Source organism: Pelodiscus sinensis, chromosome 3 (genome assembly GCF_049634645.1).
Source record: "Pelodiscus sinensis isolate JC-2024 chromosome 3, ASM4963464v1, whole genome shotgun sequence".
Taxonomy (NCBI): Eukaryota; Metazoa; Chordata; order Testudines; family Trionychidae; genus Pelodiscus; species Pelodiscus sinensis.
This window is the reverse complement of record NC_134713.1, coordinates 7205764-7230940: the sequence shown is the minus strand read 5'-3', so window position 1 is coordinate 7230940 and position 25177 is coordinate 7205764. Positions and strand designations below refer to the sequence as shown.

General features: G+C 47.8%; 1 long non-coding RNA gene across 1 annotated transcript; it reads left to right on the top strand.

The window, feature by feature from the left end:
- The first annotated feature begins 18186 nt into the window (after nt 1-18186).
- Nucleotides 18187-24370, top strand: LOC112546500 (uncharacterized). The gene is made up of 3 exons (XR_012902216.1): nt 18187-18330; nt 21320-21406; nt 23203-24370. It is a non-coding gene; the product is annotated as an uncharacterized LOC112546500 (long non-coding RNA).
- Nucleotides 24371-25177: the final 807 nt, after the last annotated feature.

The following is a 25177-nucleotide window of genomic DNA, read 5'->3' as shown; positions in this document are numbered from 1 at the left end:
TTGTGGAGAGGGCTGATAAAGAAAAGTTATTTATTAGTTCCCTAAATAGAAGAACTAGAGGACACCAAATGAAATTAATGGGTAGCAGGTTTTAAACTAATAACAGAAAGTTCTTCTTCACACAGTGTATTGTCAACCTGTGGAACTCCTTGCCAGAGGAGGCTGTGAAGGCTAGGACTATAATAGAGTTTAAAGAGAAGCTAGATAATTTCATGGAGGTTAGGTCCATAAAAGGCTATTAGCCAGGGGATAAAATGGTGTCCTTGGCCTCTGTTTGTCAGAGGCTGGAGAGAGATGGCAGGAGACAAATTGCTTGATCATTGTCTTCGGTCCACCCTCTCTGGGGCACCTGGTGCTGGCCACTGTCGGCAGACAGGCTACTGGGCTAGATGGACCTTTGGTCTGACCCAGTACGGCCGTTCTTATGTTCTTATGTCTTACATTCATTTGAACGGTGTCCACTTGGTGGTCCACTTGACTGCAGTTTAAACACTCTTCTAATGGCTGCAAGTTGCTTATTAGTGTCAGAAAGCCGTAAGTGAAGCCTTTCTGTGACTGCCTTGCTAGCCAATGGTTCCCTTCTGATATTGCCCCAGCACCCCCAACCCACCCCGCCCACCATAAAGAGATTGTATCAGTGAAAGCTCTGGTATGCATCCACCTTGTGGTAGCTCCATCGAGGCTGTATTTCCCATTCAGCAATAAAAATTCAATTCAACAACCGGCAATGTTTGGTTACAAGTCACATCCCAAAAACTCATTATTAATTTGCCTTCTGATCTACTCATGACTCCTTCTTTTTTTGACAACCTTTCTCCAGCTGTCTCGCTTAGCCTCTATCTGGGGTTTAACAGGGCAAACAGGCGCAGCATACTAAAGCATTATTTTTAAATTCTATCAATCTACTTGGGGTCTTTATATGGCTGTCTATCACCATCATATCTGCATGCCTACTTTCTTGTCCTACGAACAACACTGGAGCTGCCTGGCCATGAGATATAACCATGACTCAGATTATCGTGTTTAGCGTAGTATCGTCTCTGAATACTGCCAAGCATGTGACTCTCGCTACCATTAATATATTACACTCGTCTCTATTGTTGGTCTAACCTGGAGATGCCATTTCAGCAGCACCATCATCCATCCCAGTGTCATCCTGGAGTTGGGCTTCTTCCAGGTCCACAGCTTCCGACTGAGCCTCATCCTTTGCCACGGCCTCACTCTGGGTCTGGAAGACCAGGAAGACAACAGCAAAGAGAAGGACAAGAATCTTCATGGCCAAAGCTTGGCAAGGATCTCAGAGTACCTGCGGAGAGCAGAGAAGCAAGGACAAAGTGAAATACTTTCAGAGTTGGTGAGTTCCTGTATTTATATGTCATGGTTCAAAAGGAAGGATCGTGCAAGGCATTCTGGGCCCTTTCAGGTGGGTTACTGGGGCTATTACATACTCCCTTTGATGTTGTTTTGATCTGAGGGCTATCTCTAAGCCACACGTCCTTTCTGTCGACTTTGGATTTACTGCCAATCCTCCATGCAGCTCCCCATCTGTTTCATTATTAAACAGGGGCAGGACAGCTGGCACAGCCCAGGCTGGGGAGGACAAACTGGCTTTGTGACAATTCAGGGCATTGTGAATTCTGGCTTGGCTAAGGAATCAGCACAGTACACCCAGGATGCAAGGCCTACAGACCATGTCTGTTACCCAAGTCAGTATGCACTGTCTGCCCCTCAGCCACAGCACTGAGGTAGGGCTGGGTAGGAGCACAATGTTAGGCCACCTGCATTTCCAAAGTGCCCCCCTTCCTTTGCCAGAATTCCTTTGGGGTTCATGGCTCCCCTTTCGCCCACTGGAACAGTGTAAAGAGTGAAACAAGAGAACAGACTCAGGCTCACAGTTTGCACCATCTTCCCTAGCAGGCTGAGTGCTTTAAGGACAGCACGCGGCCTTGTCTGGGCTGAAATCCTGTCCCGCCTTTAGACATCAGGGGCCTTTTCCTTTCCACTTCTTGTTCTCTTCTTGGATTCCCAGGCAGTTCATAGGGAGGTGGATACGGGGAGGAAGCGAGGGGTAAAAATACCTGATATCTGCGCATGTGTAAAAACCTTAAGGAAAGACCCTATTCAGTGAACTATTGTGGACAATAGATTGAAAGAACCATTAGGGTTCCTCAAAAGGTTTCTAAGAAAACGTTTTCCTGTCAGATAGATTTCTGTGGAATGTCAAATTGGGGAAATAAATATAAAAATTGGTTCTTTTGGGTTGCATGTGACTCTTTGTGTCCACCTGTACCTCTGAGGTACATCATGGGAATTGTAGTTCTTGGCAGGGGCAGAGATAGGGCAGGGTGAACGGGGCGGCCGCCGCGGACCCCGCGCTTCAGAAAGCCCCGCGCATGTGCCGTGGTGCCGCTGCGCATGCGCATGGCATCACTGCGCATGCGCTGTGGCAAAGGGGGGGGCCCGCAGAATTATGCTGCCCGGGGCCCCGCAAAACGGTCATCTGCCCCTGGTTCTTGGTTCCTTGGTGTTCCCATTCTTCCCTGTGGGTCCTATGCCCTGGACACCTCCCATCTCCCAGGATGCATTGGTCTATGAAACCTGCAGCATGCCTTGGAGAGGTAGAAAGATTCCACTGGGTTGAACTCAGTGACAGGAGTAGAACGTGGCAAATAACTCACTATGGTATGTCTACACTACCTCACTAGTTCGAACTAGCGGGGTAATGTATGCATACCGAACTTGCTAATGAAGCCCGGGATTTGAATTTCCCGGGCTTCATTAGCATAAAGCCGGCTCCGCCATTTTTAAAAGCCGGCTAGTGCGAACCCCGTGCCGCGCGGCTACACGTGGCACGGGCTAGTTAGTTCAAACTACGTAGTTATTCCGAACTATCTGTACGCCTCGTGGAACGAGTAGTTCGAACTATCTAGCCCGTGCCGCGTGTAGCCGCGCGGCACGGGGTTCGCACTAGCCGGCTTTATGCTAATGAAGCCCGGGAAATTCAAATCCCGGGCTTCATTAGCAAGTTCGGTATGCATACATTACCCCACTAGTTCGAACTAGCGGGGTAGTGTAGACATACCCTATTTGGTTCAGTGGCAGTTCCAATAAATCAAGAAAAGAAATAGGTTCAGGTCAAACTGGAATTGATTTTTTTTTTAATGTTGGTGAATTGAGCCCTTTTAGGATCTGTTCCACAGCAGACGTTTGAGACTGGTTCTGCTGAATTTCACCTGAGTGTCACAACAAGCAGGCAAAAACTCGTAAGAGGAGATAGAGTAGCAAAGCCACTACCCCACTTCACCGCTTACGCAGAACAAAAGAGACAGCTAACCACAGAATAAATATGGCTGGCCTGGTTCCTTTATGTTTTACACCACTTTTCCACTGGTGAGAGTTTCACTAGGCCAATTCCTCAACTGGTGTTAATTGGCTTAACTCCACTGAAGTCAATGGAGTTACTGCGATTCAGTGACTCAGAATCTGACTCCTTGATTTTAGTGAAGCAACATTGAGGTATAAGCAGAGTAACATGGAAGACAATCAGTCCACTGTCTCTTGGAAAGACATGCTCCAGTGCTTCAAAAAATATAAGACCTCGTTTATTCTTTCTGCTTCAAGCAGTGCCAACTGTGATATCAGGAAACAATCAGGAAATATGCCGCAGATGTTAACACAGTTTCTTTGGGAAAAGCAGAGATCCAAAGTTAGAGTTTCAGATCTGCACACACCTCCATTTGGCATCACTTAATACTTCATAGGAATGAACTGGGCAGTTCACCCCTTTCAAAAGTATTGCTTCAGGTTAGGTCAGCGGGGGAACAGGATCATCCTCTGAAAAATGATGTCCTCTGTGTGACAGGAGGATGACACAGGCAAAACCATGTCTGGGACTGGACAGCCACAATCCTGTTCAAAAACAGGACCGTCCGTATTAAAACCAGACAAATGGTTCACCTAGGTGCACCGGGAAGCTAAGTCTTCTTTGCCTTCTAGAGGGACCCCCGTGATGCTGAGGTTAAATGACCAGCAAGGTGCATGACCTGAAAACAACGTGTAAGGACATATTACAAAAGTATTGAATTGAAAATGGGGCTGTTCTTTGTAGAGAGATAGCAAAGCCATGTTAAGTCGATTAGAATTAACATGTAGGCCTGTATTGTTAAAAGTAGGGATGTAAGAGTGAAGCCGTTTAAATGGGTAACCAATAAGAATGAGTTTATTTGTTGCCCAAATGGTTACACGGGACTTCCAGTCCAGCTCCTGGGGAGGCGCCTGCGGCCTCACACTGCTGCCTCTGTCCCATGCAGGCTCCCAGCATGCTCCGGCTCCCAGGTTGCTGGTTGCCACCCGGCATGGTACCTGTGGGTATGTCTAGACTACATGCCTCTGTCGTCAGAAGCATGTAAATTAGATTACCCGACATAGTCAATGAAGCCGGGATTTAAATATCCCCGGCTTCATTAAAATAAAAATGGCCACCGCGCTGTGCCGGCTCAGCTGATCATCGGCACAGCGCGCGAGTGAAGACGTGGATTGGTCGACAAGGGAAGCCTTTGTCAACCACTCCTGTAAACATCGTTTCAAGGGGCCTAAGGGAGCAGTCGACAAAGGCTTCCCTTGTCGATCGATCCGCATCTTGACTCGCGCGCTGTGCAGACGATCAGCTGAGCCGGCACAGCGCGGTGGCCATTTTTATTTTAATGAAGCCGGGGATATTTAAATCCCTGCTTCATTGACTATGTCGGGTAGTCTAATTTACATGCCTCTGGTGACAGAGGCATGTAGTTTAGACATACCCTGGGAGACCACTGAAAGTTTCAGCGGTTACACAGTTAGCAAATTACACTCATTTTAACCTCCCTAGTTAAAAAATTAAGAATTGATACTAATTGTCGTTGTCTTTGTTTACCTACACCTTGTTAGGAATTAATAACATAAGCAGATGTCTTTGTGGATGCTTTTTCATGTCTTAATTATATTACTTTATGTAGGCGGATGGTTCGCTTACCCTTAAGATCAAAGATATAAGATTATTTATATTGCCTTCAGTTTAAATATTCTTTCACAATGGAGTGCCTTGAGAGTCTGAATGGCTAATTGCCTTATGTTAATTGGCACTACTAGTTGACCTGTGTACAGCCGGTGAATAGTCACACAGCTGGAGAGCAGAGGGGATTTTCTGTGGCAAATCCAGAGTAAACAGAAAGGATGAGCTGTTGAGGGTAAAGCGGCTAGATCATGACAACATCAGAGGGCCTTTCGTGGCCTGCAGAGCTACACCCTACATTGCTCGCCCCTCTGCTTGATAAGCCTAAATAAACAAAGGAACTCAGCACCCTCATGCTTTCCAAGAACCTCTATCACTGCCTCAGAGACAGCGTATGTGCATTCCTCCCACCACATTTGGAGCTTGGCTTCTCCTGAGCAGGCTCACATGGACTGAGTGTGTCCATAACACTGCTGAAGAGAACCGCCCTCCGACTGTCCCCCTCCTCCCCTCCCTCCTGGCAAGCATCCATGCTCTGCCTCTTACCCTCTATTGACATTCTAATCCCAGCTCATCTCCAGCCATGCAGGTCTTTTACCTTCTCTTTGCTGGCATCGTCTTGGTGCAGGGCCAGCATCAGCAAGAGCCCCAGGATGATCCCCAAGCTTGGAATAAAGCCCTGGGTGATGCAGAGGAAGGGGCAGAGAATGAGGTGACCCCAGGTAAGGTGTAAAAATCCATAGCTTTGTCAATGTGTGTGGGTGAGAACCATTATTGACCGTCTATGTAAGGAGAGACTGCAGCTAGACAATGCTGGGCCATCCTCTAGCCAGCTAGCTGGCCACTGTTATATGGTCCCTTTCAACTCACTCTTCCTAGAGAGCCTACTTCATCCATTGCTGAAATGCCACCACCTATTCAGTACTTGGCAAAACTACAAAGCCCACTAGGGAAGGCAGTTAAGAGGTACGCCTCATCCAATTGATACAGGAATCTAGGCAGGGAAAACATAGTTGCTCAGACTGGTAAATGCATCTTGCTTTTAACAGAAAAACAAAATAGTGAGTGGTAAAGAAACTGTCTTAAATATTTCCCTTAATACTTCAGATGCCTTCTGTAAACCTGTGGCTAGTCCCACTGACATCACTGGGAAGAACCTGTGCATTATTAAAATTAAACCTGGGCTTTAGTGCACTGCTGAATAGAATCGCATTAGTTGCTTAAGGTTAAGTGCAAGTTTGCATGCTGTGCTGATCAATGCCTGGATCCCTATTAAACACTGTGAAAATTGTCTACAAGGGTACAAAGGTAGAAAGCTTGTGGTACTTATTTGGCCTGCATCAGCATAGTGTCTATCTCGCCATCCTCAGCTAGGGTTGCCAGGTGTCCAGTTGCGAACTGGACAGTCCAGTATTTGAGCTTTCTGTCCGGGAAACACATTGAGAAAATATCAGACATATAAATATCTGGTATTTTCTAATTAAGTACATTTATTATTATCATGAGTATCAGTAAGTAGTTGAGCACTGCCTGGCTGATAGACACACACACACTGCGTGAACGTGACTACCAGCCAGGCTGTATGCAACTACTCACTAGAGAGGAGGGGGGCAGGGGCGGGACAGGATGGTATCCCTGGGGCCGAACCCGCTGGGACTGTGCGCAGGACGGGCAGCACCCCAGGATCTGCATGCACCTAAGCCAGCCCTGCTCCCCACTGGCTGATTCCCCCCCCCTCCAGACAGCCCCACTCCCCCCGACTCCCTCCTGGCCAGCCCTGCTTCCCCCTCCCAATCTCTCCCAGCCAGCCCCATTCCCCCCAAGCTCCTCCCGGCCAGCCCTGCTTCCCACCGCAGTTCCTCCCCGCCCCAATCTCCCCCACTCCCTCCAACCTCCTCCTGGCCAGCCCTGCTCCCCTCCCGGACAGTCCCTCCCTCCCCCCATATCTGAGATCAAGTGTGTCTGGTATTTTTTTGAAACCATCTGGTAACCCTATCTGAAGCACCATTATCCTCACAATAGCCCAGCAGGGAGATGCTGTTATCCCCACTTTAAAGATGGGAAGCTGAGGCAGACAGAGAATAACTGACTTGCCCAGGAACACACACATGGAGTTGTGACACAGCCGGGAATTGGTGTGTCAGGCTAGCAGCCTAACCACTGGACCATTCTTCTTCCCTCTACTAAACAAGGGAAGGTTCACTGGAGAGAGGTGGAGTTTATCTTTTTCATATTAGTTTGAGCTAAAAAGGTTGTGCTACCTCTGCTTGGGGTTGGATTCTTGTATCCTTACACATGTTGATTTCACTGATGCTACTGATGGAATGAGCTACTTAACTGAGCCTTTCATTGGCTGAGCAAAGAGTTCCATGCTCAGTCTGATGGCATTTTCTGTCTGGATTGAACATGAACACTTTTGAATGCTGCATCTGGTCCAGCCAGGCATCCATGGGTACAAACCTATTAATTTTGGAGGAAATCAGCAAACAGAAAAGAGGAAGTGGGAGGCACATGGACCCTTATCATCTGGTTAACGGAGCCTGCTGCTTCAACCAGCTCTGTCATTGTCTACAGCTTGTTTTTTGGCTGCCATGAACATCTTCCAGCAAAAAAAGTCCTCACCACCACCTCAGCTTTACCCGTCCTCCCAAGAGAGTTCAGTTAACATGTTGACACCCTGAATGAGTTATCTTCAGGCAGAAAGAAAAGAAAAATTGTGGGGGCAAAGAGGAGACCAGGAGAGACTCTGACATATGGGGTACACAGAAAGAAACACACAGAATTCCTGGTATGAGGGAGAGCATGGAGAGTTTCAGGGGGTCCCTCAGATAGATGGGGTGAGGAGGGCAGCACACAGGAAGCGTATGAGGGAGGTGTAGGAGCCCCTGTGTACGCAGTCAATTTGGCCTTTCCGACTTGTCTCCACTATGCCAGAGATCGATGCTGCAACAATCAATCCACTAGCCATCAATATATCACATCTGCTTAGACATGACAAATCGATCTCCGAGCTCTCTCCCTCCAATGGCGGTACTCCACCAAGATGAGAAGAATAGCGGACGTCAACAGGAAAGCAGCCTCTGCCAAGCTTACCGCAAACAAGATGCCGTGGTAAATACGTTGACGTCAGCTATGCTATTTGCATAGCTGAAGTCACATAGATTAGACTGATGTGAGGACTAATGTAGACAAGGCCTTAGAAGTAACAGTGTGTGCAATCTCTTAGTTACAGCTAGAAATCTTAGATGTTTATAATTTTAAAAGTTCCAGAGTTTAAAATTGTTGCTCTTGTAACCCACACGCCTAGGCTATGTCTAGACTGCATCCCTCTGCTAACAGAGGGATGCAAATCAAGCACTTTGGAAGTGCAAATGAGCCCAGGATTTAAATATCCCAGGCTTGGTTTGCATACTCACATTCCGACGCTGTGCCGATCAGGATCAGTGTCGAAAGTAAAAGTAAAGTGTAGCTGCGGCTCTGCCAACAGTGGGGAGCTTTTTCGGCAGCTCCTGTACTCCTCAAAAAATGAATACTGTTATTATATTATTGTATTATTCATATTGTATTATTCATCATGGAATAATTAGAGAATTTTTTCCATCTCTCAACTTGTAACCATAATATCTACTTGCTTGAATTTATTAAGATAAAATGTTGTAGAAACGCTTTTTCTTTCTGCAGGTCCTGACAAGCAGCAAAGCTACATGATGTGTAGCTTTCGAGGTGGCACATGCCGGTCCACCTGCTGCATGCGGTGGGAAAAGAGAATTGGAAACTGTATTCCCTGGAAGATTTGCTGTGCAAACAGAATATGGAAAGAAGTGCTGGGCTGAATCCGAAGTGCTCCAGAAAGAAGAGAACGTACTTGCTAAATCATGGAAATAAAGCTGGCTGACATTTTTCATAAATATTTTTGCAAAGATACCTTGAAATGTTCATGGTAAAATTGTTGCTTTTTTTTTTTTTCTTAATGTGACCAGTTTATAGATGGGGTCAGATTTTCTTGAAAATTGAATGAATGTTTTTTGTTAAAACTTTTGCAAATCTGTTGTGAAAATTCTGCATTTTTCAGTCAAATCTGCATGTGCATTAAGATTAAACTGTTCTCAAATCCTGTTTCTTTAATTAAAAAAAAATGTACAGGCATGACACTGTGTCTACTTATTTAGTTCTTTCCTAGATCACTAATTTATAAGCCTGAGTGTTTGGGGTTTCAATAAAACCCAAACAAACAAGACATATTTAGCTGGGTTTAACCAAAGCAGCCATATAACATCCTTATGTATAGAGGAGGGAGCTGTGGAACTCACTGCTGTTTTACCATTCCTGTGCAGTAAGAAACCCTACAGCCTCTGTCTCGTCTTCCCAAGACAGTTCCTTTCCATTGTTCCACCCTCCTGGCTGAAGCAATGGAGTCAATTCAGAATTACATCAGCATGACTGAGGTTAGATTCCAGCCACTGGCCTTGTCTTCTGACTGATGCCATTGGGTTTGTTTATAGGGTGTGTACTACATGAACACTTAGCTGGTGGAAAGCTGGGGGGATAAAATATTCCAGTCATTAGCCTGCTGCACACTCAGCCAATTGGTTTATGTTGCCTAAATAATTGCTTTAGAAGCCTGACTCAGGCTCCTCTTTCTGAAAGTCTCTCTGTTTGCCTAGACATGGGGAGTAACATCAAACTTCACTGACCTTACAGCACTGAGGAAATGAGGCAACACCCCTGGAGCAACTGATCCTCCTCTTGGATCTATGAATTTTTGCCCACACCCAATTTCTTTCAGCAACATTTATGTGTCTTAGGATTCTTCTAATAGGACGCTTTAGTGCAGTCACCCAAATACCCATCACAATACCCACTCCCTTGCTTCGTCACCAGTCTCCCCCAGGATCTGTGCATCCTTCCCCATCCCCCAAAGGAAATAAAATTCCCAGGTAACAGGTCATGAAAAGCTTCTGGAAATGCTATCACAGCACCAGCCTACCAGCATTGATGAGACTCTAATGCAGGGGTCCCCAACCTTTTTAAGCACAAGATCACTTTTTGAATTTAAGTGCAATCCAGGATCTACCTCAAACCCAAATCCCCTGGCCCCACCTCCTTTGTGTCCCTTCTCTATAGCCCTGCCACTGCTCACTCCATCCTCCCTTCCCTGTTCTCCCTCCCTTTCTCCAGGCAGGGGCAGAGGGTTTGGGTGCAGGGTCTTGGGCCAAGGGATTTGGAATGTGACGGGGCTTTGAGCTGGGGTAGGAGCTCGGGGTGTAGAAGGGGCTTTATGACTGGGGCAGGAGAACTGAGCTGGCTCCAGCTGGACACTGCTCGCCTCAGGTGACTCCTGGAGGGTGGTGCAGTGGGGCTAAGCCAGGATCACCCCTGCCCTGCACCACTCTCAAAAGCAGCCAGCAAACTCCTTCCATCCCAAGCCCTGTTGTGCTCCCCCTACTCTGTTCTGTGGAGATAGAATACAGGGTGGGAGGGGGGCACCCTGACATCAGCACCCTCCGCACCCTCCTCTCCCTCCCCCACTCTGCACCACAAGCAGGAGGCTCCCAGGGAGGACCAGCTCCAAGGCAAAGGGCCGGAGATACGCAGGAGGGGGGTGGAGGGGCAGCTGAAGTGCTTCGCTTGGTAGCCTCTTGGCCAAACCAGTGAGGACCACCTGTCAGAGGCTCCAAGATCTACCAGTAGATCAGGATCTACTGGTTGGTGACCCCTGCTCTAAGGCCACTGGCTTTCAGGGGTTCGCTTTTAGAATTAGAGATTGCATGTGTCACTGCTGCGTCCTGGTGGCTGGGGTGAGAATGCCAGGGACAGCAAATGGTGCTATAGTTCCACATAGCAGCACCAAGACCCTCCAATGCAGCATTAGGTTAAGTGCTGCAGTTGGACATTCTGCAATACTAGCAGAGGGCAAGCCTCAAAAATAGATAGATAGATAGATAGATAGATAGATAGATAGATAGATAGATAGATAGATAGATAGATAGATAGATAGATAGATAGATAGATAGATAGATAGATAGATAGGGTGTGGGGAGAGAAAAAGAGAGAGAGAGAGGACGGAGCACCATCTAGAAAGATCATCCCTGATAGATGACTATCCAAACTTCTATTAAATATCTCCAGCGTTGGAGATGCTACAACCTCCCTTGGCAATTTACAATAGGGGTGTGTCTAGACTACATGCCTCCTTCGACGGAGGCATGTAGATTAGCCAGATCGGAAGAGGGAAATGAAGCCGCGATTAAAATAATCGCGGCTTCATTTAAATTTAAATGGCTGCCCCGATCTGCCGATCAGCTGTTTGTCGGCAGATCGGGGGAGTCTGGACGCGATGCCCCGACAAAGAAGCCTTTCTTCATCGACACAGGTAAGCCTCGTGAAACCAGGCTTACCTGTGTCGATGAAGAAAGGCTTCTTTGTCGGGGCATCGCGTCCAGACTCCCCCGATCTGCCGACAAACAGCTGATCGGCAGATCGGGGCAGCCATTTAAATTTAAATGAAGCCGCGATTATTTTAATCGCGGCTTCATTTCCCTCTTCCGATCTGGCTAATCTACATGCCTCCGTCGAAGGAGGCATGTAGTCTAGACACACCCTAGGTCTTAGAAGATGTTTCTCTCCCACTGGGAGTTGGGCCTGTTTAGTCCGCAGAAGCGAAGAGTGAGGGGGGATTTGAGAGCAGCTTTCAACTTCCTGAAGGGAGGTTCCAAAGAGGATGGAGAGAGGCTGTTCTCAGTAGTGACAGATGGCAGAACAAGGAGCAATGATCTCAAGTTGTAGTGGGAGAGGTCCAGCTTGGATATTAGGAAAAACTATTTCACTAGGAGGGTGGTGAAGCACTGAGATGGGTTCCCTAGGGAAGTAGTGGAGTCTCCATCCCTAGAGGTGTTTAGGTCTCAGCTTGACAAAGCCCTGGCTGGGTTGATTTAGTTGGGATTGGTCCTGCCTAGAGCAGGGGGCTGGACTTGATGACCTTCTGAGGTCTCTTCCAGCTCTATGGTTCTATGATTCTATGGGAAGCCTTCCTGGGGAGCCTTCCTGAGGATGCTACAAACAACCTCCAGGGCTGCTGGGACCCTACATGGACATGTAGGAAGCCTTCCTGCCTCCTGTGATGGTCTTTAGGAGCTATATGGCAGAGACGGGCAGCCATTTTGGAACCTATCACTTGAGAGATTCAAGGGGCCAGAGCTTCTGAAAGCACAGAATGTTGGCCCCTCCAACCAAGAGGGTAGAAGTCTCTGGGAAATGAGTTAGGTGAGAAACCTGCTGACACAAAGACTGTATCTTCCTATAATAATGTTTCGGTCTTCAAAGAGTATGTTTGCTTTTGCTCGCTTGGAGCCTTGCTATCTTCACGCTGGTGTCTGCACAGCGTCACCCGTGTTCTGCTCCTTTTGTTATTGTGGCTTCCCAGCAGAGCTCTGAGGCTCTGAAAACGTGTCTTTCTGGTACAGCATCCTGGAAATATGTATCTTAATGGTACAGCATGCCAGATTGTACTGGTTTACTTAAACCACAGGCTGCAACTACTCAGCAAAAGTTTATAAGGTGGAGCAGAACCACCTCCCCACCTCCAGCAGTTTGGTGAATGGTCCAAAGTATGAATGTCAAATTTATGAATTGTTTCATGTTGGCCCAAACTGAATTTTTCACAGACTAAAATGCTCCTCTGGGCAGTCCTACCCAGCTGTAGCCAGCAGGAGCTGGTTCTGCTCCTGGCTCCCCCCCACGATCTTGAACAAATCGCTGCCTTTCCCTGTGACTCTGTTTCCCCTCCTGCACTGTCTCTGTGAACCTTTTGGCGAGGTGACTGCCTCTCGCTGGGTGCTTGCACAGTGCCTCGCACAACGAGGCACTGAATGTGCCGGCACTTTCTAAGCGCTGTGGCAATACAAACGAGAGATGATCATAATAATAATGTCATATAAGTAAGCTTGGAGTCACATTACAGGACTCAGGCCGGTATAATAATCCCTAGCACTTGATAACAACTGTAATCATTAACCAGCTAATCCTCACACCACCGGCTTGTCCCTGGACAGGCAGGGAAGTCTGAAGCATAAAGTGTCACTCTTTATGTGTTCTGTGGAGCGATGCAGCCTGCGTCTAAGCAAAGCGGAGGAAGCTGGACTTCTGGGGCTCAGCAGAAGCAGCTGGACCCTAAGAGGGACTTTTCAAGTGGGTGTAAGAAGATGAAAACCTAGAGGCTCATGGGAAGGGGAGTGACAGGTGCATGGGAAAGCCGGTAGGTGAGGAGTCATCTGAGAGACTTGTGGAAGCAGGACACCCTCTGGAGTAACTTGGAAGGCAATGGGGCCAATGAAAAGCTTCTTTATTGATGTTCTTGTGTGTTATCTCTGCCTGGACAGAAACGTGTAATTGTCTTTGTACCTGCCCTGAAAGTAAAGCTCCCTTGCGGGTTAGACACTGTCTGGACATTTAAGTCAACACAGAAACAGGTGGAGAGCAGGAGGGATGCTGGCCAGCAAATCCAGAGTAATCTGACAGGCTGGACAGATGGGAGTCCAATTCCCTGCCAGTACTGATAGTAGAGGGCCAGAAAAGATCACTTGGTTTTCCAGGATGTCCCTGTGCTTTGCAGGCATGTCCACAGCTGCATAAAATCATAGGACTTTTGCATAGCATGCCCACATCTTGAATACTGCGTACAGATGTGGTCACTTCATCTCGAAAAAAGATATTTTGGAAAAGGTTCAGAAAAGGGCAACAAAAATGATGAGGGGTTTGGAACAGCTGCCATATGAAGAGAGATTAAAAAGACTGCGACTTTGCAGCTTAGAAAAGAGGAGGGGGGATTTGATAGAGGTCTATAAAATCATGCAGATTTAAATGAATCCCTTTGATAGTCAAATGAGGATGATAAGTACGGCATGACCCAGAGTTGTGCCATGGGGTTATGGGTAGCTTAGTTTGTGCTGAAAATGCCAGCTGCTCTGCACCCCAAAGCAATCCCCTTGCATTCTGACTGCAATGTACAGAGCAGCAAAACAGTGTGCAACTCCCGATTCACACCCATGTAAATGAGAAGACAAACAGGGACTTTTTTTTTGTAAATAAATAAACAGTTCTGAACACGGTTAGAAACCACTCTGCAGGTTCTGACATTGCTACGTCACCATGGCAGGACCAGAAATGGGGGCTTCTCTTTCTTGTTTTCTTGATTTTTTTTTCTCTTCTAGCAAAGTAGCTGCTGCCAGCAGTAGACTCTGTGGCTATGTCTACACTGGCGCAATCTTGTGCCAGAGATATGCAAATGAGGCTAAGCGTGGAATCTCGTTGAGCCTCATTTGCATATCTAATGAGCCGCCATTTTTGCAGAAGAGGCTCTTGCGCTAGAAGGAGCTGTCTACACTGCCCCTTCATGCGCAAGAGAAACCCTTTTGTGCAATGCCGTTACGCTGATCATTTTCAGGAATAATGGCATTGCGCAAGAGGGGTTTTTCTTGCATAAGAAGAGGCAGTGTAGACGCTCCTTCTGGTGCAAGAGCCTCTTCTGCAAAAATGGCGTCTCATTAGATGTGCAAATGAGGCTCGGCGATATTCCACACTTAGCCTCATTTGCATATTTCTGGCACAAGATCGCGCCAGTGTAGACATAGCCTGTGACAAAGTCAGGTCGGAGGGCTGTGGTGGAGTGGGAGAAGAGCAGGCCTAGCAAGGAAAAAAGCCAAGTCCCTTGTTAATGAGGAGTCGGCCAATTAGGGCAGCTGACAGGGAGCTGGCTCAGGCAGATTAGGGATCAACTGAGACTGGGCTACCATGGATCAGTTAGGGCCAGCTGATTCCACTCCAGGCGTGCTGAAGACCGTTTAAAAGCCTCCCAGATTAGGTGAAGGAAGGAAGGTAGGTTACAGAGTGAGAAACAGGAGGGCAGTAAAGAGCTCTAAGAGGAAAGTCTGGGCTCCATCTTCTCTCCTCTCCTCCCTTCCCCTCCCTTCCCTTCCCCTCAGGGATACACTACGGCTGTGTCTAGACTGGCAAGTTTTTCCGGAAAATCAGCTGCTTTTCCGGAAAAACTTGCCAGCTGTCTACACTGGCCGCTTGAATTTCCGGAAAAGCACTGACGAGCTCCTGTAAAATCATCAGTGCTTTTCCGGAAAAACTATGCTGCTCCCGTTCGGGCAAAAGTCTTTTTCCGAAAGACTTTTGCGCAAAAGGGCCAGTGTAGACAGCACAGTAGTGTTTTCCGCAAAAAAGCCCCGATGGCGAAAATGGAAAAGCATCCTGCCAATCTAGACGCGCTTTTCCGTAAATGCTTTTAACGGAAAACTTTTCCATTAAAATCATTTCCGGAAAATCATGCCAGTGTAGACTTAGCCTACCAGGCTAACCCACTTCTGAAGGGAAGGCTGTTTTGCCCCAACATGACAGACAGGGGGTGCTTTGCCTGGGGCCCTTCTTACCAAGGGGAAAGGGGATGAGTCCAGCAAGGTTAAAGGGGCCCTTGCCACAACTCACAGGGTAGGTGAGTGACAGTGTCTCCCAGCCTGGGTAGATAGGCTGGTGCTGGTTTTGTCTGAGCTAGCATGCTAAAAATAGCCGTGTGGGTCCTGGGCATGAGCTAGCCCTCTCACTGTGGACCCAGGGCCAGGGGTGCAAGTACTCGGACAGCTAACCCATGCTGCTCCCCCTGCTGCAACTAGTGTTAGAGCTAGGGCAGGTCTGCACTGTCCCAGCTGTAATATTGGCGCACCCATCAATGCCATGGTGGTATGATTTCCAAAGGTGCTGCGCACTGCTAGTGCCCACAGATCTCAGGGGGGAATTGTGGGCGCACAGAGGGATATAAGCGCATGACCTATGAGGAGAGACTGAGGGATTTGGGTTTATTTAGTCTGCAGAAGAGAAGAGTGAGGGGGGATTTGAGAGCAGCCTTCAACTTCCTGAACGGTGGTTCCAAAGAAGATGGAGAGAGGCTGTTCTCAGTAGTGACAGATGGCAGAACAAGGAGCAATGGTCTCAAGTTACAGAGGGGGAGGTCTAGGTTGGATATTAGGAAAACTATTTCCCTAGGCGGGTGGGGAAGCACTGGGATGGGTTCCCTAGGGAGGTGGTGGAATCTCCATCCCTATAGGTGTTTAAGTCTCGGCTTGACAAAGCCCTGGCTGGGTTGATTTAGTTGGGATTTGTCCTGCCATGGGAAGGGGGCTGGACTTGATGACCTCCTGAGGTCACTTCTATGATTCTAAGCGAGCAGTCAACTGTTCAACTACCCGACAAGCATACGCTTATTGAGTAGTCAAATGGTCTGTGTCTAGACTGGCCAGTTTTTCCGGAAAATCAGCCGCTTTTCCGGAAAAACTTGCCAGCTGTCTACACTGGCCGCTTGAATTTCCACAAAGCACTGACTTCCTACTGTAAGAAATCAGTGCTTCTTGCGGATATATTATGCTGCTCCCTTTCGGGCAAAAGACCCTTTTGCACAAAACTTTTGCGCAAGAGGGCCAGTGTAGACAGCTCAGATTTGTTTTGCCCAAAAAAGCCCCGATCGCAAAAATGGCGACCGGGGCTTTTTTGCACAAAAGTGCGTCTAGATTGGCCACGGATGCTTTTCCGCAAAAAGTGCTTTTGCGGAAAAGCATCCATGCCAATCTAGACGCTCTTTTCCGAAAATGCTTTTAACAGAAAACTTTTCCGTTAAAAGCATTTCTGGAAAATCATGCCAGTCTAGACGTAGACATGGAGTTCTCAACTACTCGCTTTCCCTCCTCCCCCTTCCTGCCTCTGTATGAGAGGCAGCAAGGAGGGGAAACAGGCCAGTGCTGGGGGGAGCCAGCTTAAAAGCTGTTTCTCCGCAGCACTGTCTCTGCGGTGCTGCCTGTCCTCTCTCCCCCACTGCTCTAAGGTTGCCCCGTGTGCATCTCTGCAGCTCAGTATGTTCTTGGGAACATATGCGGAGGAGGGTGAAGTGCAGGCAGACAGAGAACTGCTGATACATTTAGGCCAGACCCTCCTAACTATGGAGCAGACTCGTTATCTCTCCATAAGGGGTCTCGGTGCCACTACACTGGACAGTACAGCCCACCCAGAAGGAGCCTGGGTTATATTTATTTCTGGGGTCTGAAATGTTAATAGGTAATTCTGGGGCATATGCTATTTCACGGGCATGACTGTGTTGCCAGTTCTCATGGTTTCCTTTTAATGTCTGTGCTTCTCATGAATGCCCGGCTCCTGGTATTAGATGATCACCTGAAAATCTCAATGGGCATGTGTAGACTGCATCCCTCTGTCGGCAGAGGGATGCAGATTAGGCAGATCGACATTGCAAATAAGGCAAGGATTTAAATATCCGGTGCCTAATTTGCATAAAAATGGCCGCCGCGTTTTGCCGACTCAGCACTTTGTCGGCAAAAAGCGGCAGTCTAGAGGGGGATCTGTCGAGAAAGAAAGCCTTTTTTGACAGATCCCTTATGCCTCCTGCAAGGAGGTTTACAGGATTTGTCAAAAAAGGCTTTCTTTCTTGATAGATCCCCCTCTAGACTGCCGCTTTTTGCCAACAAAGTGCTGAATCGGCAAAACGCGGCGGCCATTTTATGCAAATTAGGCACGGGATATTTAAAGCCCTGCCTCATTTCCAATGTCGACCTGCCTAATCTGCATCCTTCTGCCGACAGAGGGATGCAGTCTAGATATGCCCAATTTTTTTAAGCATGTTCTACTCTTCCTGTTTGCTTAGAAAAATATAAATGACGATGGCTAGGACAATAGAAGACAAATAGAAAGAACCCAGATTATTTTTTTTAAAATGGCCGAGGCTCACATTGTTTGTCTCAAGATACTGGAATGGTTGGGACTGACAATACGCCTCTTAAGTGATGTAGTGGCCTAATTGCCTTTGAAAGACTGAGGGACTCGACCTCAGCGGATGTAAACTGTAATAGCTCCATTGACTTCAACTGGCCACTTAACCTGCTACCCACATGCCCCTCTGGCTCCTACATCACTTGGGAATTTTTGAAAGTCCCTGCCGGGAGTCAGGAAAGCCCCCGAATACTGTTAATACCGTTCTGCAGTTTCAGGTAGCCATGGGTATTTTCCAATGCTACAGTTGAGTGTTTTGCATTTCTATCTTTGGCCTATGGGGAATGAAGGGGCTTTCCATGGCCAAAGAGCATCTTTTCATTTTCATTTTGTCTTTGTCTGGTGTCCAGCCAATAAGAGTCCATTCTGCAACCAAGATAAATGCAGTCTTTGAGGCCCAATTGCTAAGACGCGTGTGCTGCCATTGCCACATATAGGAGACAGCGAACGGGAACCCACATCTTCCTTAGCACCTTGGCCTAACTTGTTTGCAGCAGACTTCCGGAAAGGTAAAGTACCCACAATCTTAGAGCAGAAACGGCCACTTTCCAGGAGGGATCCCAAATCCCCAGAGGAGTGAGAGCTGGAACTGCTCTTAGGGACTGGCGAAAGAAATGAGTCTTAGCTGCTTTGGCATGAGAGAGCTGTTCTGCAGTTGCTGAGCAAGCTTACTCGAGAACATCCTGCTGATGGGGGGAGCATCTGTGGGACGATGCATGGTTTGGACTTGCTCTTTTGCTTTTTTGTAAATTCATGGGGCTTTATTCTGCCACTGCCAAATGAGTAACTCTGTGGCAGAACCCCTGGGGAGCTGGCAGACACAGGGTGAGGTACGATCACTTCTAACCTTTAATGGTCTCACTAGTTGAGTGATAGAAATGTAGCTGTGTTAGTCTGGTGTAGCTGAAGCAAAATGCAGGACTATGTAGTACTTTAAAGGCTAACAAGATGGTTTATTAGATGATGAGCTTTCGTGGGCCAGACCCACTTCCTCAGATCAAATAATGGAAGAAAATTGTCACAACCATATATACCAAAGGATACAATTTAAAAAATGAACACATATGAAAAGGACAAATCACATTTCAGAACAGAAGGGGGATGGGGGGGGAAGGTACATGTCTGTGAGCTAATGATATTAGAGCTGATAATTGGGGAAGCTATCTTTGTAATGGGTAAGATAACTAGATCCTTTGTTGAGACTCAGGTGTAAAGTGTCGAATTTTAGCATGAATAACAGTTCAGAGGATTCTCTTTCAAGTGCAGTGTTAAAAGGCTTTTGAAGCAAGATGCAGGTAATTAAGTCGTTGAGACAATGTCCTTTCTGGTTGAAATGGCAAGAAACTGTTTTTTCTTTGTGATCCTGTCTAATATCTGTTTTGTGGGCATCGATCCTTTGGCGAAGTGTCTGAGACGTTTGTCCAATGTACATAGCAGACGGACACTTGAGTTTCCCTGCATGACAATAGCTTATAGCCGTGGTTAGTGAATTTTAAATCCTCAGCGCCTTGCAAATGGCCTGTTCTCAGTGCTTCAGAGAGTCGAAAGGAGCACTTCTGGGTAGAGAGAGGTTTTCTGTAGGCCTGAGGTCACACCATGTAGACCTGTTCCTGGAGTGCTTTGCTCCAGCAGTGGAGGTGGGCCTGAAATGGTGTGTAACAGCATTTGTGGAGCATTCCGCCTGTTGTTTTGATTTGCATGGAAGAGTCACAAGTGTTCCCATAGCCTGTCCTTGCACGATATTAACAATATTAACAGGTCTGGGATTTTGAGTACAGAGCCCGCAGGCTGCTTAATACCATGGAAAATACACTAGGAAATTCCTGTCCGAGATTAGAAATGGATAGACTGAGACACTCTACAGGAAATAAACCAAACCAAGGCAAAAAGCATTGAAAGGGAAACTAAATGATCGTCCAAAACACATTTTGTGATTCTGCTGTTGCTGAATGAGTAATACTATGGCAGCATTCCCCGTATGAAGAGCGGATAGACTCAGGGTGAGGTACTGTAATTTCTAACCTGTAACGTTTTTTCGGTGGTTTTCCTGTTCCGTTCTGAGTTGGGAAGGAGGGTCACTTTCCTTTCAACAAAACAGACAGACACAAAAGGTGAAGATGAGGTAGGCTCGTAAAAGGTGGTGAAATAAATCTTTTGTTGTTGTTCTCAGGTCCATGCCAGTTGGTCAGTCACCGACTGGATGCTTTGAGCTGGCAAGTCAGCCACAAGAGCTGTTGTTTTGGGTCCCTGGCTCACTTACCATCCAGTTGGGTTTGTCAGGTCTCTTTCCTTCACTGCTCCTTCTCAGGCCAAGCAGAGCTGAGTGGGCCATCTCATCTCACGGTGTTGGTGCCATGCATTGCAGTTGATTTCAGTTCCAGATAAGATGAGCCGAAAACAGTGGTGGGTGGAAAGGGACTCCCCAGGGAGGAGGAAACAGAGCAGGAACTCAGATGTATCAAGCTGGGGTCCTTCTGGTGCCATGGTGGTAGCATCCTCACTGGTGTTTGACCAAAAAAAATCCTTCCTCTGCCTCTTTTCTTCCCTGAAGATTTTTTTAGAGGCCTCCCAGAGGGGCTGAGAAATAGAATAAACTTCCCTCGTCATTGTTTTGTCCCCTCCACAAGGTTTAATTTCTGCTGCCACACTCCTCGGCTGCGTCTAGACTGGCAAGTTTTTCCGCAAAAGCAGCTGGTTTTGCAGAAAAACTTGCCAGCTGTCTACACTGGCCGCTTGAATTTCATGTAAGGTTGTCGCTGTTCTTCCGCAAATACTATGCTGCTCCCACTTGGGCAAAAGCCCTTTTCCGGAAACGCTTTTGCGCAAGAGGGCCAGTGTAGACAGCTAAAAACTGTTTTGCCCAAAAAAGCCCCGATGGCAAAAATGACAATCCGGGCTTTCTTGCGCAAAACCACATCTAGATTGGCACGGACGCTTTTCCGCAAAACGTGCATTTGCAGAAAAGCGTCCATGCCAATCTAGACGTTCTTTTCTGCAAATGCTTTTCACGGAAAAACTTTTCCGTGAAAAGCATTTGCGGAAAATCATGCCAGTCCAGACGTAGCCCTCTTGTTTGCCAGATGTGGAGCTGGGTGCTTCTTTTCGCTCTCTCTGGTTTCATTCATTCAGCCCCTCTGGCTCTCCTTTCAGCACCTTGTGTATCATGGGCCATTGTGACACTGTATGAAATGCTAGCACCACTTCGTCCTACACACACTTCCCTGCATGGAAGCTGGTACAGCGCCCCCTTGTGGAGACCCTGACCAGACACAGGAAGGAGCATGCAGGGGTGAAAGAGGGAATAGCTGGAGAACCTTGTGTTGTGTCAGTTCCGGAGCAGCCCAGCATGAGAGAAGCACAAAGGTGGTATATGGCCACACTTTGCTGCTCTCCGTCTCACCTTGGACTGTGCACAACATAGCAGCGGGCCCACGGAGCCTCCAACTCCTTCGTTTAAGAAACTTCAGTCCTGATCTGCTTCTCCGCTTTCCTCACCAGACAGCTGAGTTCCCAGCCCATCTCCAGCCATGAGGATCCTTTACCTTCTGCTTCTTGTTCTCTTCCTCAGTCTCCAGGCAGCTCAAGGTAAGACACACACAGGGGTCAGGTGGAGAAAACTGATACCCACTTAGCATCTTCAAACCTTAACTAGTTAATCCCCCAAACCTCTCTCTAGGGTCTCGGTTCCATTCCCAGCTGTGCTTCGGATCTTCTGTGAGACCTTTGGAAACGCATTTACCCTCCCTCAGCCTCAGTTTCCCCATCTATAAAAATGATCATAATCAACCTTCCCCACCCTTGAGGGCTACAGACAAGATGCTATCTCTTATGCATCTCTCTCTTTCATGGGAAAATGGGGTCATGGGCTTGCTCAAAGCACCTCGGTAGATCTGAAACCTCACTCTCACGGTCACCATGATGCCTCCCAATGTCCCTGTTCTGGTGCTGTCCCTAAGTAAAGTTGGCCACTCAAACACACGTGCTTCGCTCGATACCAGGAGATCACTAGACCCTAGCCTGCACTAGGACTTTTATTTTGAAACAACTGCCCCAAAGTTGAATTTATAAGCAGAGCATCCAAGCCTGTTGTTTCGAAATAATGGGCTGCTAAATTCAAAATCTATACTCCTGTTTTTCATCAGGAATAACACTCATTCTGAAAAAAATATTTTGAAATAACAGTCGTGTGAATGCTCCAGTTCCACTATTTCAGAATAATGATTCCCCAAAGTAATTCAAACTCATTGTTCCCCAGCGCTTCCTGGGGCACTAAGTTGAAGTAGCACATCCACATTAACAGTGTCTTCCTCAGACTAATTTCAAGGTTCCCCCATAGTGAGGACACACTAGTTCAGTTTTGTTAAATCAGGAGTTATAGTTTCCTAGTGTAGACATGGCCTTCAGGGCCAGCCCTACCATGAGGCAAACTGAGGCAGCCACCTCAGGTGCCAGACTGTGGGGGGAGGGGGGATGCCACTAGAACCCAGAGTGTAGAAAATTGTCTGCTGCTGGTGTATATGTATTCTCTCTGCTCTAGATGCACAGAGACGGTGGAGTGCTGTGCTGGAGAAAGGAGGGTACAAGAGACTTTTCAAAGTTTTGGCCCAAGCGAGGGGGTATGGGGGCATCTTTGAGCTCCCCACCTCAGGTGCCGAAATGTTGTGGGCTGGCCCTGATGGCCTAAGTGGCACTGTTGAATTCTTGTGCTTCAAATTGTACCGTCCACATCTTCCAACCCCGGGAAGTCAATATCCTAGGGCTGTGTCCAGACTCAGGGGTTTTTTCGAAAAAAGTAGCCTTTTTACGAAAAAACTTCACCTACGTCCAGACTCAAGCCGCGTTCTTTCGAAATTAAATCGAAAGAACGCGGCTTTTCTTTCGATGGCGGTAAACCTCATTTCACGAGGAAGAACGCCTTCTTTCGAAAGTTCCTCTTTCGAAAGAAGGCGTTCTTCAATGTAAATAGGGCTTCTTCGAAAGAGAACATCCAGACTCACTGGATGCTTTCTTTCAAAAAAGCAAGCCGCTTTTTCGAAAGTTCAACGTGCAGTCTAGACGCTCTCTTTCGAAAGAGGCTCTTTCGAAAGTATCTTTCGAAAGAGCCTCTTTCGAAAGAGGCTTGCAGTCTAGACATAGCCCTAGTGTGCACTCTTTGGAGTTGGTATTGAACGTGATCATTAATGTTTTCTTTAGACAGACTACATGCTTTTCTTGCAACCATATTTTGCCCTGGTGGGAAAGAGCTCACTGCAGCATATATGTGCCGATCTCTCACCTAGATGTCTCACTCTTCAGCACCCGAGAGCCGGCAGTGTCTTCTTTCTTGGAACCACTGTGCTCTGATCCCAGGATCACCAATGACTTTTAGTTTGATTTTACAGGAAGCTTTTTATTTAGAGGCACTCGGAAATGTAAAAGCAACTGGTCTCGTACGGGTGGCCAGTGCCGACTGTGGGGCTGCAGATTTGGTGAGGAACGGACTGGAACATGCCTGGCAGGGGTCATGATCTATTGCCACCCGAAGCACTAACCCATCCCCCACATGCTGAGTTGTGCAGCTGCAGAACGGAGACGAGTGACAGCAAGAGCCACGTAGACCGTAAGCTCCAGGGACCTCTGGGTGCTGCACCGAGCCCCCCCTGGGCACTCAGACAATAAATAAAACAATCAATCCGTGTCCGTTGGTGCCTCGATGCTGTGCTGATGGACTCTCTAAGCAGGCCACGGAACACAGATGAAAGCAAGAGCCTGATTCTCCACCTGCCTGCATTGCGTGGAGTGCCATAGCTCTGTGCCGAGTGGGGGTGAAAGGACGCCCCACGAGAATGGTAGCTGATTGCAGAAGGCGCAAGGCCATGGACAATCAGTCCCAAGCCATTAAATCATCTTTCTTTGGTAAAAATGAATGCATGTGTGACCTACATGCAGGATGAGCCAGGCTGGGCCCCTCGTCAAAGGAGGCAGCTCCTGAAGGGGTGGGGTATCTGGCAGAAGGGATAAGAGTGGAACCAGCCAGCCCTCGGCACCACCCAAATCGCACCCCACCGCCCTCCCCCCAGCCCTCATAGCCACCGGGAATGTGCGGGGCAGAGCTCTGGGAGTGATTTAAAGGGCCCAGGGCTTTAGTCGCCACCGCCACCACCGCTGCTACAGTAGCAGGAGGCGGCTGGGGGCCCTCAGCCCTTTAGAATCGCCAGTTTCCCCCTTCTGCCCCCCCCCCCCGTATCCCTCCATCATCGGTCCTACCTATGTCATGCCTACAGACCCCAGGCACTTGGGATCAGACTGAGATCCCTGGAGCTTAATGCATGAGCCTCTACTGCCTGAGCTAAAAGATGCTTTCCTTAGCCCAGGCTGTAGCAGCCTCATCAAGCTCTAGCTCATTTAGTTGACACTAGAGGGGAACCGAGCCACCCCACAAAGGCCTGGGGTTACAGCCTGACTAACCTCACCGGACTTCAGTGGGACTTATGAATGGGCCTGTTTATACACTTCAACTTCCCGCCCTCTCTCCACCTTTAAGAAGCGGCTCGAAACCCCCCTTGCCTCAGAAACATTCACACCCGGAGTGTGTCCACACGGCGGCCGGAGGCCTGACTGCAGCATGAGTGGACAGATCCGAGCTAGCAGCAATCTAACTGGCATCTCCAGATTGCAATGTAGACTTGCCGTTAAATGGCCGCTCCCCACCTTGCTCAATGGTTTCTCAGGATATGTCTACACTGCAGAATTTTTCTGGAAAAACTACACTTACATCCACACTGCCATTGCGTTCTTTCGACAGAAAGTCGAAAGAAGGAGGGGTTTTGCCAACAGCGGTAAGCCTCTTTCTACGAGGAAGAAGCCTTTTTCCAAAAAAGCTTTTTCGGAAAAAGGCGTGTGTGGACGCGGCAGAGAGTGTTTTTTTCGAAAGAAGAGGCCTCCAGGGAAAAAACACAGGTGCCCTGGTGGCCCCTCCATCCACAGTAATCACAACTGAAATGTGAGATAGCATCCAATCAATATGGACGCTATCTTTCGAGAAAGCAGATCGCTTTTTCGTTGAGCTTTTGCTGTGTGGATGCTCTCTTTCGAAAAAAGGTTTTCTGGAAGATCTCTTCCAGAAAAGCTTCTTCCTAAAGAAGCCTGCAGTCTAGATGTAGACTCAGAGGCCGTGTCCAGACTCAGGGGTTTTTTCAGGAAAAGTAGCCTTTTCCCGAAAAAACTTCCCCTGCGTCCAGTCTCAAGCCGCGTTCTTTTGAAATTATTTCAAAAGAACGCGGCTTTTCTTTCGATGGCGGTAAACCTCGTTTAACGAGGAAGAACGCCTTCTTTCGAAAGTTCCTCTTTCGAAAGAAGGCATTCTTCAATGTAAAG